The sequence below is a fragment of the Ailuropoda melanoleuca genome, chromosome 1 (assembly GCF_002007445.2).
Source record: "Ailuropoda melanoleuca isolate Jingjing chromosome 1, ASM200744v2, whole genome shotgun sequence".
Taxonomy (NCBI): Eukaryota; Metazoa; Chordata; class Mammalia; order Carnivora; family Ursidae; genus Ailuropoda; species Ailuropoda melanoleuca.
Window position 1 is genome coordinate 40,177,726 of NC_048218.1, and position 16,029 is coordinate 40,193,754.

The window sequence follows — 16,029 nt, forward strand, 5'->3', positions numbered from 1 at the left end:
TAAGACACAAGCTAGCAAAAAAAAGCATTTTTCATTTTGATTCCAAGAAGTCATTAGGATTAACAAGTTAATGTTTATCAAATTACCCTAAACACTGAAGTGCATGTTTTTGCATTAGTACAAAGGATTATCTGGTAAACCAGATTAACAGAAGCGAACAGCATGGTACAACAAGAGTCATCTGCTTTAAGGAATTAAGTAATTATATATAATTAATGGAAAGGAATAATAATTAGTGAATACATAATACTTACACAATAATCAGTTGACACTTTAAAAATAATTAACTTTCCTAATGACCATTTTCAACAAAATTAATGTATTTTGCATGAGTAGCTGGTGACAAGTAAAATACTAATAGCTCCTCATTACAGCACTGCCAGAGGGAGTAGAAAGAATACAGTGAGAGCAAACCTTCATGTTTTTCATTAGTATACTCCTCATGATTCTTTTCCTGAAGAAGAAGAATTTTCCTTCAGAAAATTTAGCATTGGTAGAATTTAAGTGATAAAAAATAAACATATAGATTTATATTATATGTATATATGATTTAATATGTGTGTTTAAAATTACTGCATTTAAATGCATTCATTTCAGGGAAAGTAATTTTTAAACTATGATGGTTTGATCTTTCATATCCTTATATTCAGTCAGCTACCAATGTGAATATGCTTTCCCCTTTAGACCTATTTCAATCTTTCCAATCCACAGGCTCGCTTCATTACATGTCTGATCTCCTCTAGGTACCTTGCTTCCATTTTTAACTCCTACGTTTCATCGTATGCATAGTCAGCAATCTACTTTTTCCCCTAAAGCATGGTTTACAACCAGATGCTAGTCCATTCAAAGAATTTCAGTGGTTCTCCATTGCCTACAAGATTAAACCCCAATACTATGGCCCGACACTTATTCTGATCAAAATCCGAAGCTGCTTCTCTTACTTCGCTCTTCTATTTCTGCTTTTTAAATAGTTCTTGAATGAATTAAGTAGCTACCCTTATTTTCCTAAAGTTAATAATTCAGATAATCAATGATCAAAATTCAAAGTATTCTAACTTGCCAGCTATTATAATGATCTTCAAACAAACAATGCTGAACTTTCTCATTAAGATTAGTATTCAGGAAAATAATAACCAGTCATCACCAGAAGAAGAACTAAGTCTTGGTCAATGAAACAATGAAATAAAACTTCCCGTTGTGAATACACCTGCTCCCTAGTGCTCTACAGTTATTGACAACTCTTCTAGGACATAAGGATATGCTGTAGGGATTTACCTTCTTTTTTCCATCCTTGACTTTTGAACATTTGCTTCAGTGTCTAACCAATTGGGCGGCCCAGGTACTCTGCAATAAAAAAGAAGGAATTATGGATATAATCAACAATATGAATAAATCTTCAAACCACTATGCTGAGGGCAAGAAACTAGACCACAAAGAAAAAAAGAACATACCAAGAGGTTTCATTTGTGTGAAGTTCAAGTTGAAATTCTACGGTGACAAAAATGAAAACAATGTTGCTATGGGATGGAAACCGAGTGGAATGGGGCATGAGAGGGCTTTCTAAGATGATAAAAAGTCCTATGTCTGGCTTGGGGTCTTAGTTACACCGCAGCTATATGTATATGTATATGTATATATCAAAACTCAGCAAATGGTACATATGAAGTCTGTATATTTCACTGTGTATAACATTTGCTTCAATAAAAAAAAATTCCAAAAACGAGTTTAAATGGATAACATTAGGTGGAATTCACCCTTTGATCTGAAGCTCCCATGTTCTAGCTCTTACATATGATATTGTAATTTTCATTAACATATCCATCTTTCCTCCTTATTGGGCAGATGCTGTGACTTATTTATTCCTGTTTTATCCTGCCACACACAGAATATCACAGCACTGTCTCAAGGCAGGTGTTGAATAAGTAAATAAAAGAGGTACTCATTTTTTATTTACAAGTTGTTTACTATTCTTTTAATTAATGAGCAGTTCTCTGCATGAACTCCATGAGGAAGCTTCTCATTGTTCCTGGAACAACAGTAAATAAATTTTTCCAAGTTCCTGAAGGCACTCCAGACTTTAAATCAGTCGGCTTTGGGCCCCAATGCCAGATGGGCTTCTTAGTACCTGTGGGGTCTTAAGTAAATCAGTTAACCTCTCTGGGCCCATTTTCTCATTGATATATATAAATGACGATAATAAGACCCAAAACAAAAGGTGTCGAAGAGTAGACGTTAAATAGAAAAGCACTATCACAGCGGTGCCTGGGTGGCACAGCGGTTAAGCATCTGCCTTTGGCTCAGGGCGTGATCCTGGCATTATGGGATCGAGCCCCACATCGGGCTCCTCCACTATGAGCCTGCTTCTCCCTCTCCCACTCCCCCTGCTTATGTTCCCTCTCTTGCTGGCTGTCTTTATCTCTGTCGAATAAATAAATAAAATCTTAAAAAAAAAAAAAGAAAAGAAAAGCGCTATCACATAATATGACACATACAGTGAACAAGCTGTATGAGTTAGCTCTATTCCCACAACCTATAAACAACACAAGTGTGTTTCTCCTGGAGTCATCAAAATAATACAGCCTACTGTTTCTCTCCACCTTTAAACACGTGTGCAGATGGCCAGAGAGGTTCAATAATTAACCTCTGTTCCTGCATGATTTTGAGTCGCCAAGCTATCTCTCCCCAGTCCCCTGTTTTTAATTTGGTGGTGTGATGGGGTATGTGGAAATGTTAAGCCTCACACCTTTTGTGGCTTGTGTGTCAAAACCCCCCTTTAAACCCACGAGGAACTTTCTCCCAGAGCACAGCAAAACTCTTTTTAGGATGTGACAACTGAATTTAACAGCTCCTTGTAGAATTCAGTTTTATGAGCCTGCTGAATTATCTAAGGAGCTTCTTTCCTTCCACTTACTGTTTTACTGCCAACCTCACCCCAAAATGTAGTGTATCAGTTGTTTCCTGCTAACTGCCTCATAAGGTATCCCATTAAAAAAGCAAAAACTTGTGGGAGGAAAGCCAGCAGTTTATATTTGTTCTATTCTCTATGAATACCTCATTAAAAAAAAAAAAGAATAGGCACCATTTTTATTTATAGCAATAAAACCAAACTCTAAACTTCGGGAAGGTTTCTCTAGACTCACAACCCAGGAGCTATCATTTGAAATTCACAAGCCTCTGACAAGTCCTGGTTTCTGTACTTCAGGCATTTCACAGCTAAGCCTACAGATCGTAGTTATAATAAGCCCTGAAATCTTAACTTTATGAAACAATAACTACCAACTCCTTCATCTATGCAATACACTCAAATTTAATGTGTGTGATTTCAAGGAAGAAAGGTATGAAATTGGAAACTAGTCTCTTGATATGACATTTAGATTTTAGCACTTTAACATAGAACAACTTTTTTTCTGAATCCTTCCAATTCCCACCACATTTTCTAACTAATTTAAATAAGAAAACAACTGATTTTAATTAAGGTAACTAATTTAAATAAGAGAGATCATCTTTACTTAACAGAATGGTACTTTTACTGGACATGCTGGAGGGAGATCCATGGAACCTCAGATGAACACCAAAGCGCAAGGTATCCTCCTGAGGAAAGTGACCAGAACTGGTTCTTTCTTGAATATGATGCTTTCAAATGTACATTGAGTATGAAATCAACCTCAGTCTTTTGGGCACAACTGATTGCAACAATGATCAGTGCACAGGTCAAAGACAAGCATACTGGAGCAGGTCAAAAGTGAGGCCAACCATCTTTGAAAAGCTTTGGCCTGAAACTCTACCCAAGAAACTTGCCCCATGTTGAAAGATAATAAAACAAGCCAATCAAATCTTCATCTTTAGAAATAACAAATGTTAAATGAAAAGATGTCTTATATTCCTATTCGATCCTTGGTAATATTGTTATGGTTTCAGTTCTCCAAAGGGGGTAGTACTCTGTTAGAAGAACTTTCAACCCAATATTTCTATATAAGCTTAATAAGCTCCCTTTGCCAAAGGTAATTCCTATGTGCCTCTTTCCTGCAGTATTAAAGAATCTGACTAATATAACAATACCAGTGCTAGGAATAATGTATTTATTTTTATGTGTATAACAGAGTAATACAATAAAACAAAGCCTTATCATTGACATCATAGATCATATTTTTTACTTGCAGCTTTCCTAGCCACTGGGAACATGTGTAAAGGGAATATAATTTGGAGGAACAAAAGGAATTAATTTAGCCAAGCAGTTGACTGTGAAAATTGTATTATTGGGAGAAGAATACTAATCGCAAATAAATAAGTGGACTAGTTCATTGTACTAAGTTCCCATTTTCCTTGGGCTGTGCCTAGGTTAAAAGTAGAGCTTCTGTTTTAAAATAAAAGGTTGGAAAATACCAAGTATATAATGAAAAGTCTCCCCAGTTTATACCACAAACCAACTCCAATCATCACTGACTTTCCACCAGCACAAGCAGCTAACCAAAAATAAGGTCAATGCAGGTGCTTCCCAGCCAAAAATTTTTAAAAACACCAAATTATAGCCAAACATATAAAATAAATTCTTAGACTATAGTTTGGATGTTATCAATACCTCACTAGGTAGTAATTAGATATAGAGGGGTTTTTATTTTAGCATGGTTAATCATTATTTCTCCCATAATTTTGCCTTCTCAATAATATAAACCCTGGTGCAGTTTGCACAAATTTTGCATGTTTTCCATAATATATACTCTCCTATTTATAATGCAAATCTAATTATAATCAGTCATAAAAAGGGAAATGATATTTTGCTACTTGTAATTGGTTTTAGTAGCAACAAGGCTATTACCACTCAATTTCTGTTAAGGGCATTCTATCTTCATATATACCAGTTATCTGTGAAACTAAGTATTTTTCCATGTTTTAATCTATTTGTTTTAAGATTTTATTTATTAACTTGAGAGAGAGAGAGCACAAGCTCTCTGATTTTAGCTCTCAGTTTTTTTGCAATAATTTGAAGAAATTAATGTGCTTCACCACTCCAACCATTATATTCCATCTTCTATATACCTGGTCTTGAAATGTTTTATGACACCTCTTTTTTTCTACTTTTCTTGTATGGTGACTCCAACCAGACTTCTTTGGTGACTCCCCCCCCATTCTCTAGTGACTTCCCTCTCCATCTCCAATCACTGCCCTACCATGTCCTCCTTTTTCTTTGATCTTATTTTAATCCTAACCCAGAAATTTTGTGTATATGTTTGTTAAGTTTTAGTTTGGAGAGGTTGAACTGGTTTCACTGGAGGATGGTCTATTCAAATAGCTAATTGAACTAATTAGTCTTAGGTGGCAAAGAGGAGCTGAATTAATCAGGAGAGAGCTGAGTAGCAGGCGGCCAGGGTCAAAATCTTGGTTTCTGAAAAGAATATTGAGTTTAAATAGCTATCAGTTTTACTTGAGGTTAACAACATAAATTAAACTATTTGAAGGCACTTACCTAGAATCTGGCATAGTAGTAGATTGTAAATTCAAAAGCAAATTTATAAAAAACTTAGCCCTCTTTTCTCAAAATGGCAGAGCAAATGTAGTTTGTATAGTGAGTATAATTATTCATCATCCACCCACCACTTGTTGTCAGAGGGTAATTTAATTCAATCAGACTCATCCAACATTTACTAGTGTTCTAAAAGTGTTGGTCATCCATGCTAGATATTGTTAAAGAGAGAATAATAATTTCAAAATAAAAAAAGTTCCTCTCTGCAAAGAAGACAAAAGAAAGCCTGCAACTTGACCCTGGATACTAAGAATTCCAATGACTTTGCAAATTTAAATTAAACCTTCCTTTCATGAAGAAGCATTGGATTTTAAACCTAGGTAATGAAAGTTATTCTAAATATGAATAATACAAGTAGCTCCTTGCAGTTCTTAGTGAGGAGAGATACAGAGAGAAATCTAACTTCAAAGAACACAGAGTGCAATGGAAGTACTGATGAGTCCTTGTTTTCCACACAAATCATCTACAGAAGAGGCTATCTTTTGAAACTCTAAGGCCATGAAAGAAGATAAAACTAAACTTAAAGAGTTTGCCCCTGAAATTCAGAGTTCAAGATGCATCAGAATTTCATTATTCAAATGCATCCTTTCAGTAACATCAGATGAGATTCGATTTTTTGGCTCAGAGGTTCAGGTTATGATGATGGAAAATCTGGAGGGTCACTCCTAGCTCCAATAACATTGAATTCTGTGATTTGATTAGTTGGTTCATACTCATGATTTATGAAACAATCTCTAGGTCAATAGTCCTAAGATTCATAGAACCTTAGAGCAGAAAGGAACCATAAGAAATCACCCACAAATAAATGACTTAGTGATGGGTGTTTAAAGAAAAAGACAACTGGCCCAAAATGGAGTCACTTGTGCTAAGCTTCACACCAGCAAAACAAGACTTAATTGCAGTTTCGGCCTCTCCCAGGAATGTAACCTTAACCAGTGAATTTGGAATTACTTGATCAGCATAGTGAGGTAATCCACTCAATAGACGTCCTTCGTCCCCCATAGGAAGAAGACTTTGAAACAATCCACTCTTTGCTAGAAATTTTATTTTCCTGACTCCTTCTATCTATAAAAGCCTTTCATTTTGTAGAGCTCTTCATTTTGTAGAGTTCCTTTCTGTCTGCTAGAAGGGATCCTGTCCAATTCATGAATCATTGAATAAAACCAATAAGATCTTTAAAATTTAGTTGAATTTTGTCTTTTAACATGGGAAGGTGAATCCTGTGACTAGTTAGGGGAGAGAGAGAATTAAAACCAGTTTTTCTGCCTCTTGGAGCAGTGTTTTATTCCACTAATGCAAATACAGAATAAAAAAAGCTTCTGTCCACTTGATAGTTTCATTTTCCTTCTATCTTTTCCTTCTTAAACCGTTTTACATTCTAACCTTGCTTTCCATAAATCTCTAGGCTCTGCCCAGGTGTGATTTTTCAACATTTTCTGCTGTAATTGCTATTTATTTAAGCAAAAGAATAATTCTAATGCACTTTTTGGCTTGCATCTCATCAGAAAATGTGAAATTTCAGCCGTAAGCTATTCTTTCAAATAATAAATACTTTATTTTTATTTGAACTAAAATTACATTTTGTAATTTGCATGTTCCAAATTATTGTTCTAAATGCTTTAGAAACTCAAAATGCTATATGAAGCCAAAAGGAAATACTTTTCTTTTTGGTAGAAGAGGCCTTATCTAAAAGAGCAAAGGATTCGACTACTAATTCAATAACATTTTATACCAACTCAATTCTAAATAGTCCGAAAATATGCTCTTATAATTTTAAGCGAAATGCATAATTCTCCTTAATAAATCAATCAAATTTTATGTACTGGCAAGAAAACAGTAATATAAACCAAGACAATTATTTCAGTCACCAGAAATAACTCATTAAAATAGAGCTGAGTGAAAAAATAAAGAGCCAACACACAAGAAAAACAAAGGAAATACAGCAATGTGAAGTCTAAGGTTTGTGTAAGAGTTTTCTAACCATATAAAAGAAAAAAAGTGAATATGGACTTCATATCAAATGATCAAAGTAAATTTTGACTAAAGCATGAGGGGTGGACTAACAAGAAACAAGAAAGAGATACCAGAATAATTCTGACTACAATTCTTATTCTCTCTTCAATACATGTATGTATATCTGTACGTCTGCTTAATGTCATTTCTATGAAGGAGTAAGAAATGAACAAGGAAAAAAATGCACCAAAAACACTTCTTAGCCAAATTTTAGGAAACAAATTTACAGGATCTGGAAATTGAGGAGAGGAATGCACAAATGGAATGGTAGCTGGATTAAAAGAGGCCCCGTCAGCCTTTTTGATCATCTCCAGTAATGACTAATATCAGTCACGGCTGGACCTGCAAAGTTTCCAGCCCCGCTGGGTAACCATCTGAGTATTGAACTAAATGACCCTCCATGATTCTCAAATACTGTAGTAGATCAATTGCATTTTAACATTTGCACAGCTGGTTATTTGGTTAAATGTGGGCAATTCCCCAAGTCCTCATTTGATTTTGGAATGTATCTGTTCACTTAAAGCGCACTGTAATGTGCTGCCTTGGAGAGTGTATTTGTCCGCGGGGAATTAGTTCAGCAAGGCTGTGCTCCCACAAACCAAACAGCCCTCCTGGAGAGACGGTACAAGGCTTTCTGAATTCACTGGTCACAGCCCTAAATACATACTATCTGATAATGGTTATTTTAAAACAAAGAAGCTATTAAGATTAGCTAAAGAATCAAAAGCTAAAAAAAAAAGAAAAGAAAAGAAAAGAAAAAGGGCCCAGTGGCAAAATTAATCCCCAGATGATTTATGATCCAATACACTATCTATCAATGTTGCTAAATTTTAGTTCAGTTAAAGAGCAACTCTCAAGCACTGGGTCACAAAATACCAGAAAAATTGCCCACAGACTCTAAAAATTTAGTACGCCAGATTATGAGACTTGTGACTAATAAATGCTAATTATGACATTTTAAATTTATCAGAGAGCTTTTAAGTCTTCTCATGTTCAAAATGTATATTCTTTATACCTGTTATGAGGGGATTTCGTCCTACCATCCAGTGAGGAAAACAGTAGCAATCTGTTCTTCCTCCTTCAGAAGGGGAGAGAGGTGAGATTATGGGATCGGTGTAATCCTCTCAGCCCTCCATTGCTGCTCCCATCGCTGGTTACAGAGTCTTCCTTCGCAGTCATTTCAGCTTCAGGACTTCTGCTTGGAGAAAAATACTTGGATACTACATTTGTTCAGTTCCTTCTCAGGAAAGAACTACCCAGATGATGTTCCAACCCAACCTCTCTCAATATCTCCATCTATAAAGGAGAATGATTTAAAAATCTCTCAGAAGATTTTGTGAGAAATACAAGAGCAAATGCATGTAAAGTATATGGTACAAGACCTGGCAGTTAGAACACGTGTGGATGTTAGCTCTTAGAGTCAAGCACCCTATGAAAAACAAAAAGGCACTTGCAAAAATCTTAAAAGGAATTTGTAGCTTAATATTTAAGGCAGAAAGAGGGAAAGGAATGGTAAAAGAGGAGATAGAAAAATACCAAAGGTGGGGTCCCTGGTTGGCTCAGTCGGTTAAGCATCTGCCGTCAGAAGGCTCAGTCGTGAGGGTCTGCCTTCAGCTCAGGTCATGATCCCAGGGTCCTGGAATGGAGCTCAGTATCGTCAGGCTCCCTGCTCAACGGGAAGTCTGCTCTCCCTCTCCCTCTGCCCCTCCCCCTGCTTGTGCTCGTTCTCTCTCTCTCTTTCTCGCTCAGAAAATAAATAAAATCTTTTAAAAAATGTCAAAGGCAAAAGACACTTAAATTCATTTCATTTTAATTCATGGAGCTACATCTGCTTTGAGCTCAACCTAGATGCCGAAAGGATGAAAGCAGAGTTGTTCTTCATTCCATTCGGTTTGTTCTTCCTTTACAGAACAATCCTACTTCAAAGAGAGGCTACAGAAACATCCATTTTGGAACATAATGGAAATTGTGAATGCTATGATATTTTTATTTATGTCTTGGGCACCTAAAATAACACGTACAAGGAAGGAGTGGGAGGTGGTAGTCAAGAGTGGGCTTTTTCTTTTTTTAAAGATTTTATTAATTTATTTGAGAGAGCGAGAGCCCTTGCAAGAGAGAGCTCAAGCAAGGGCAGCAGCAGAGGGAGAGGGAGAAGCGGGTTCCTGGCTGAGCAGGGAGCCTGATTTGGGACTCCATCATGGGTTCTACCCTCCTTAACCCTTTGGGGTCAGTTCCTGCTTCTCTGCTGTCTGATCCTTCTCACTTCTTTGCACAAGAAACAGAACTTTACTTTTGAGAACTACTTAGAAATCTGTAAAGACAAAAATAATTAAATCTGGAAGCCAGGATCATGATCCGAGCCGAAGGCAGATGCTTAACAGACTGAGCCACCCAGATGCCCCAAGAGTGAGCTTTCGGTAGTGAAAAATCTTACAGGTTCAACAAAGCTATACCTACAATATCCCCGAAAAACGATCTGAAACAGATAGAAATATGTGCAGCCATGAATCTTTTGTATTTTTAGATGCTTCAGAATTCATTATTTCTTTTAAAAGTGAATGAGAATGAGCACATACGTGGTTGCATGAGTATGAAATTAAGAACAATGAAAGTCAAAAAAGCCCTTTCTAGAATCGCTCAGGTGTCAGCATTGCCATTTACCCCTTTGTAGACAGATTTAATTATTTTTGTCTTTACAGATTTCTAAGAAGTTCTCAAAAGTAAAGTTCTGTTTCTTGTGCAAATAAGTGAGAAGGATCAGACAGCAGAGAAGCAGGAAATGACCCCAAAGGGTTAAGGAGGGTAGAAGAAATGGAAGGGAGACAGGGTTAGGTAGTTGGTACAGCTGGGGATTGTTAATAGCAATCAAGGGCCACTATAAACAAATCAGCAGGAAATAGAGAGACTCTACATTTTCCTGGCTTGGTAGCAGGAGCCATCTGGACAGAGGGAATTTGGCTTAAAACTCTCATAAGGGAACTTGGCTTTTTCTTTTTTAACCATTCCAGCATAGTAGGTCACTGAAGTAAACAAATTGAACCTGCTTATGCTATAACAGATTAAATTACTATCACAAAACATAAAATCCACAACGGATTATGACTAATTTAACACAACAACATAGGAAGAATTTTACAGCTCGGGAAAAGTGGGTATAGTTTTAAGAGTAGCCAGGGAAACTTAAACAAAGAAACGAGAGAAAAGAAGAAAAAGTTTTTGGTTTATTACATATATATATATAAATTTTCTCCAGAGTTTAAAAAAAGATATCATTTGTTTAAAAACATCCGAGTCAGCACAACTGGTCACCATGATCAAGTCTGCTTGGAAGCATCACATGGGCAGTCCTTGGTCAGGGAGCTGCTAATGAGGTTAGAAGTAAAAAACAATAGGGGCGCCTGGGTGGCACAGCAGTTAAGCGTCTGCCTTTGGCTCGGGGCGTGATCCCAGCGATATGGGATCGAGCCCCACATCAGGCTCCTCCGCTATGAGCCTGCTTCTTCTTCTCCCACTCCCCCTGCTTGTGTTCCCTCTCTCGCTGGCTGTCTCTATCTCTGTCGAATAAATAAATAAAATCTTTAAAAAAAAAAAAAAAGAAGTAAAAAACAATAAAAAGAATGATCACAATAGAGAAGAATAGCAAACAACCAAATGGTTTTATCCAAGAGCTTCCTTCCTGTCTGTACACTTACAAATCTCCGTCATCTCTGGCCCAGTTTCCAATGTTTACTACACCCAGACCCGACTCCAAATCTCCATAGGTGTTGCTAGCGTTGCTTTGGTGTTGTTAGCTTCACATTTGCTTCACTGCTCTATGGCTCCCTTTGTTTCGATCTATAGGTTGCACATTTCACTGTTAAGCGGACAAACAGGAGGCAAGGGGAGTCTCCAACTATGAACCAGCAAGGTTAATTAGCTCTCTCTCCTGACTTCCTTTCTCTTTTTCAACTGTCTGCTCTATAAAATTGACTCCTTCAAATATTCTATCCAGCCAAAACTTTGACTTCAGAACTTAGAAAAAGAATTGATGTAAACTCAGGACCCTACATGTACCATGACTTGGTGTTTTCTCCTTTTGACTGTGAAAAACTGGATGTTAAGAAGTTGCTCTGAAATACATTCATTATTGCTATCAGTTGGGTAATTTAATCCTAAAGGATACCCTGAAGATCTCTAACCCCATGCAGGTGAGTTTAAACCGCCAAGAAAGGTTTCCTGCACTTGCTATGAGGCCTGCACCCGAGTACGGCCTCCATCTACAGCAGTATGCTTGGTAGTTCGGACACCCACTCGGGGCAGAATCCCTGTCCTATCATGCAGCAGCTGTACGTACCGTAACTAGGAGAGGTACACACCTCTCTGAGATTCAGTTTTCTCATTTCCAAAATGGAGAAGAGTCCCCAGTTCACAGTGTTGCTGGAGGATTTAGCATTTGAATGCACGTGAAGTCCTCACCATGCTGCCAGGCACAAAGAACAGGCTTTTTTAAAAATAGGCCAACTCATTACTTTTTCTAGGAACTGTCTTTGAAAAATTTTATGACTTCCCTCCATTTGAGGCAGACTCATTTAACTCATACCCAATGGTGAAATTATAAATATTTTGCTATGAATAGTTTTACCTCTCCTTTGTCGTTTTTGTTGGGTTTTTTGTTGTGTTTTTTTTTTTTTTTTTTTTTTTTTTATCAAGTGCATTATGTGCACACAATTCCCACCAAATAAAGGCAGAAACAATTTCTTGGTTTTTGCTTTTCTCTCCTGGGCAGCAATTATAATTTGCTTGGAACATAGTTTATTGTAAGTCATCAAATACATTTCCCTAAGGTGTCATTGCATACCACCTATCTAAATATTTTTTTCTGCTGATTTACTTATTTATTCTTCAGAATAAAAATAAAGAAAGCCGTATGACAAAAAATATAATTTACTTATCCAAGGGTCTTACCAAAAAAAGCATGTACGACTTTAATACATTGACCTTCTATTTACAATGATGATTTCAAGTAACCTAATTCTATGCTTTCCAAAAACTCTTAGTTTGAACTTACACACAGAAGGAGAGATTTACATTAAGCATAGACTTCCACTTGAAAAAGGAAAAACTCAGTTTAATGTCCAAACATCATGGAATCACTCTTTTTTGTTTTCAATTATTACGTTAACAAACATATAGAGAGAGCCCTTAGACGCGCCCACACTCTGCCAGCCACTGAGGAGACGATAGTGAGTAACTGCCTTGCCCTAATGGGGCCGAATTGTGGTACGGAAGATAGAAAAGAAGCAAGTAATACGTATGCTGTGTTACATCGTCATCAGCGGCGAGAAGAAAAAGGTAAAGCAGGCAGGGAGGACGTGAAATGGGGGGTTGAGGTTCCACATCGACTGGGGTGACTCACTGCTAAGCTGAACTTTGATGAAAACCTGGAAAGCACAAGAAACTAACTCTACAATGTCTGACGGAACAGCATCTCAGAGAGAAGCAGCAGCAAGTGCCCAGTCCCTGAGTCAGCAGTGTGCTTGGCTGTTTGAGGACGAGTAAGGAGGAGAGCTGGCATGGAGAAAGTGAAAGGAAGAGTAGTTTCAAAAAGGGGCAGAAATCATGAGAGCGTGAGCTTGCAAGGTTTTACTCTTGTATATTCTTTGAATCAGTAATAAATATTGCCTAGAAAATAATTAGAAGTTTTAAGGTTAATTTACTTGGAAGTGACTTTTTGCTATTCACACTCCTTGTTTGCATGTGTATTACTTACAGCGAGTCTTTTCTGTACATCATTTTTTTAAAAGATTTATTTATTTATTTATTTATTTGAGAGAGAAAGGGTGCGCTTATGTGTGCAGAAGCCGGAGGAGGGGCAGAGGGAGAGAGAGAATCCCAAGTGGACTCCGTGCCAAGCTCAGAGCCAGAAGGGGGGGGGGGATTCGTTCTTATGACACTAAGATCATAACCTCAGCCCAGACCAAGAGTCAGAGGCGTAGCCAACTGAGCCACACAGGCGCCCCTCGTTCTTTTAATCTGAAGTAAAAGATATATATTGGAGATAATATGACCATTGAATCTTTTTTTTTTTTACCTTTTGAGATAAATCACAGGGTTAATCATTAGATAATTTACCGTTAGTTTAAAAATATGGCAGAGATTAAATTAGGATAGCCTATAAAACAGAACAGTCCTCAAGTAGCAGGTAAACAACTCTACCCAGTAAAAAGGCCAATTTGCTCCCCTTGGTTAAGGAGTCCAAATCCATAACACGCAGTGAAGAAGATTCCTTCAGAAACCCCTTGAATTCACTGTAGGAGAAAATTATGTGCAGCAGAGCACTGACAGGTGTATAAATGATCTACTTCCTATACAACTTTAGGACCAACAAATGCTCAAATGGGGCGTGAGAACTTTTCATGAAGAAGAGACTTAAGTACTAAACCTTTGAACCTCTGGTAAAAAGTGAGGCACGGAGAAGGCTCGAGGGCAGGGGACATCAGTCAGGCCCCGGAGGAGACCCATGGTACCCACACACAGGGGGAAAGCATTACCATCTAACAGAGGAAACAGATATTTCTTTTAAAAAATTAAAAATGAGTTTTAGAACCAAAATGAAACCAAATGTTTACAGGATCATTTTTATAATTTCAAATATAAATTTGCTGAGATGAAATAGAAATCCTTAACTAGGATATATGAACACATACAACTTACTCCTCTAAGCAACACTGTATTTACTTACCAGTAAGAACAAAACATGTTCTATTTCACTTACATTTGCCTCCAAAATTCTGAAACTAGCATATATTATAACAATGAGATGGGAAATCCGGGAATGCGTTTGCATCTATGTATCAGCTTTAAAAATTAGCCTCGGGGCGCCTGGGTGGTTCAGTCATTTAAGTGTTGGCCTTCGGCTCATGTCATGGTCTTGGGGTCCTGGGATCGAACCTGATATCGGGCTGTCTGCTGGGTGGGGAGTCTGCTTCCTCCCCCCTGCTCATGCTCTCTCTCACTCTCACTCACACTCTCTTTCTCTCTCAAATAAATAAATGAAATCTAAAAAAAAAAAAAAAAGTAGCCTCAAATTTATGACCTTGTTAATTTTTAACAGTTATACAACTTCGCCATGTGTCAACAGGCATTTGATACAAAATAAATTTTGATTCAGCTAGCATATTGCCCCAGGAAAACTAGAGAGGGATATTTTTTATGATTTGGCAAATTGTGCCACACTTATTAGGTATTATAACTTGTTTTCAGGTATCTTCACTCACCACCAACAACAAAAGTATGGACAGAGGCCATGAAAACTATTGTCTAGGCTCCTCTACTCCATGGAGTAGGAATTTCCCTACAGTTACCTCATGCCTAAACTAAATGCATTTAGATTTTTTCCCCTCTGAAGTCCAAGAAATGAGAGTTATCAAAAAGCCACTTCCAAGTAAATTAGTCTTGATGTCTAATAAATAATTGTCCTCATCTATCTGTCTGTCCGTCCACATCTATATATGCATACATACATATATACATGATGAATTCTATTATTTCTGTTATTCTACTAGAATTGTAAGATTATAATATAATCTAGTACAAATCAATTCTGTTGCACAAAACTCTGTGTACAAAACTTCCTCTCATCACCAAAACCACAGCTAATCCTTTCCCTTCTTTGCAGCATGACTCACTTCACACTCTTAAAATGGTTTCTCATAACATTCCTGATGAAACTGAAAACCTTTTTCTCAAATGTTCACTTAAATTCACACTGACCTCTCTCTAGTTTTCACTGTCTAGCTCTGTTCCACTCTCTCCACAGGTTCTCCTCAGCAGCCCCTCCGTCAACCCGTCTATCTCAGGATAGCTCCCCACTCTCTGTCTCTTTCCATAGCAAATAGAAGGAAGTTGGCACATTCCTGCAAGGAAATCCCCATGATTTCCCTTCTACCCTTTTTTTTCCGGATTACATACTAACTCTCTAGCCCTTCACACATGTCTTCAATTTCAAGTACTTCTCTAATTCATTATTTTTTAAAAGATTTTATTTATTTGTCAGAGGGAGGGAGAGAGAACACGAACAGGGGGAGCAGCAGGCAGAGGGAGAAGCAGGTTCCCCACTGAGCAGGAAGCCCCATGCAGAACTCGATCTCAGGACCCAGGGATCATAACCTGAGCCAAAAGGCAGACCATTAACCAACTGAGCCACCCAGGTGCCCCTCATTATCTTTTTAACTAGAGCAAAGGCTTTCAGGTTTTATGTGTGTTAACATATTTAATCTTCCCAGCCACTCTAAGAGGTAAAGACATTATTAGTCCCATTTTACAGGGGAAGAAACTGAGGCACATAGAAGTTAATTGCCAAATGTCACAAGTTAGTAAGTGGAAGAGCTCATATGTGAACAGAGACATTATGGCTCCAGAGTTCATGCTCTTAACCAGTTCGCTAATCTGCTCCTTTGCGTTCGATATCTGTCATTTATTTATATTTTTAAAGCCTAAGCCGCTGTGTTGTCTGT

General features: G+C 37.4%; 1 long non-coding RNA gene across 1 annotated transcript; it reads right to left on the reverse strand.

The window, feature by feature from the left end:
- Positions 1–1,275: 1,275 nt before the first annotated feature.
- On the reverse strand, positions 1,276–9,099 carry LOC109491258. The gene is made up of 3 exons (XR_002144598.1): positions 9,071–9,099; positions 8,550–8,729; positions 1,276–1,344 (listed from the first exon to the last, which is right to left on the reverse strand). It is a non-coding gene; the product is annotated as an uncharacterized LOC109491258 (long non-coding RNA).
- Between the last annotated feature and the right edge of the window lie 6,930 nt (positions 9,100–16,029).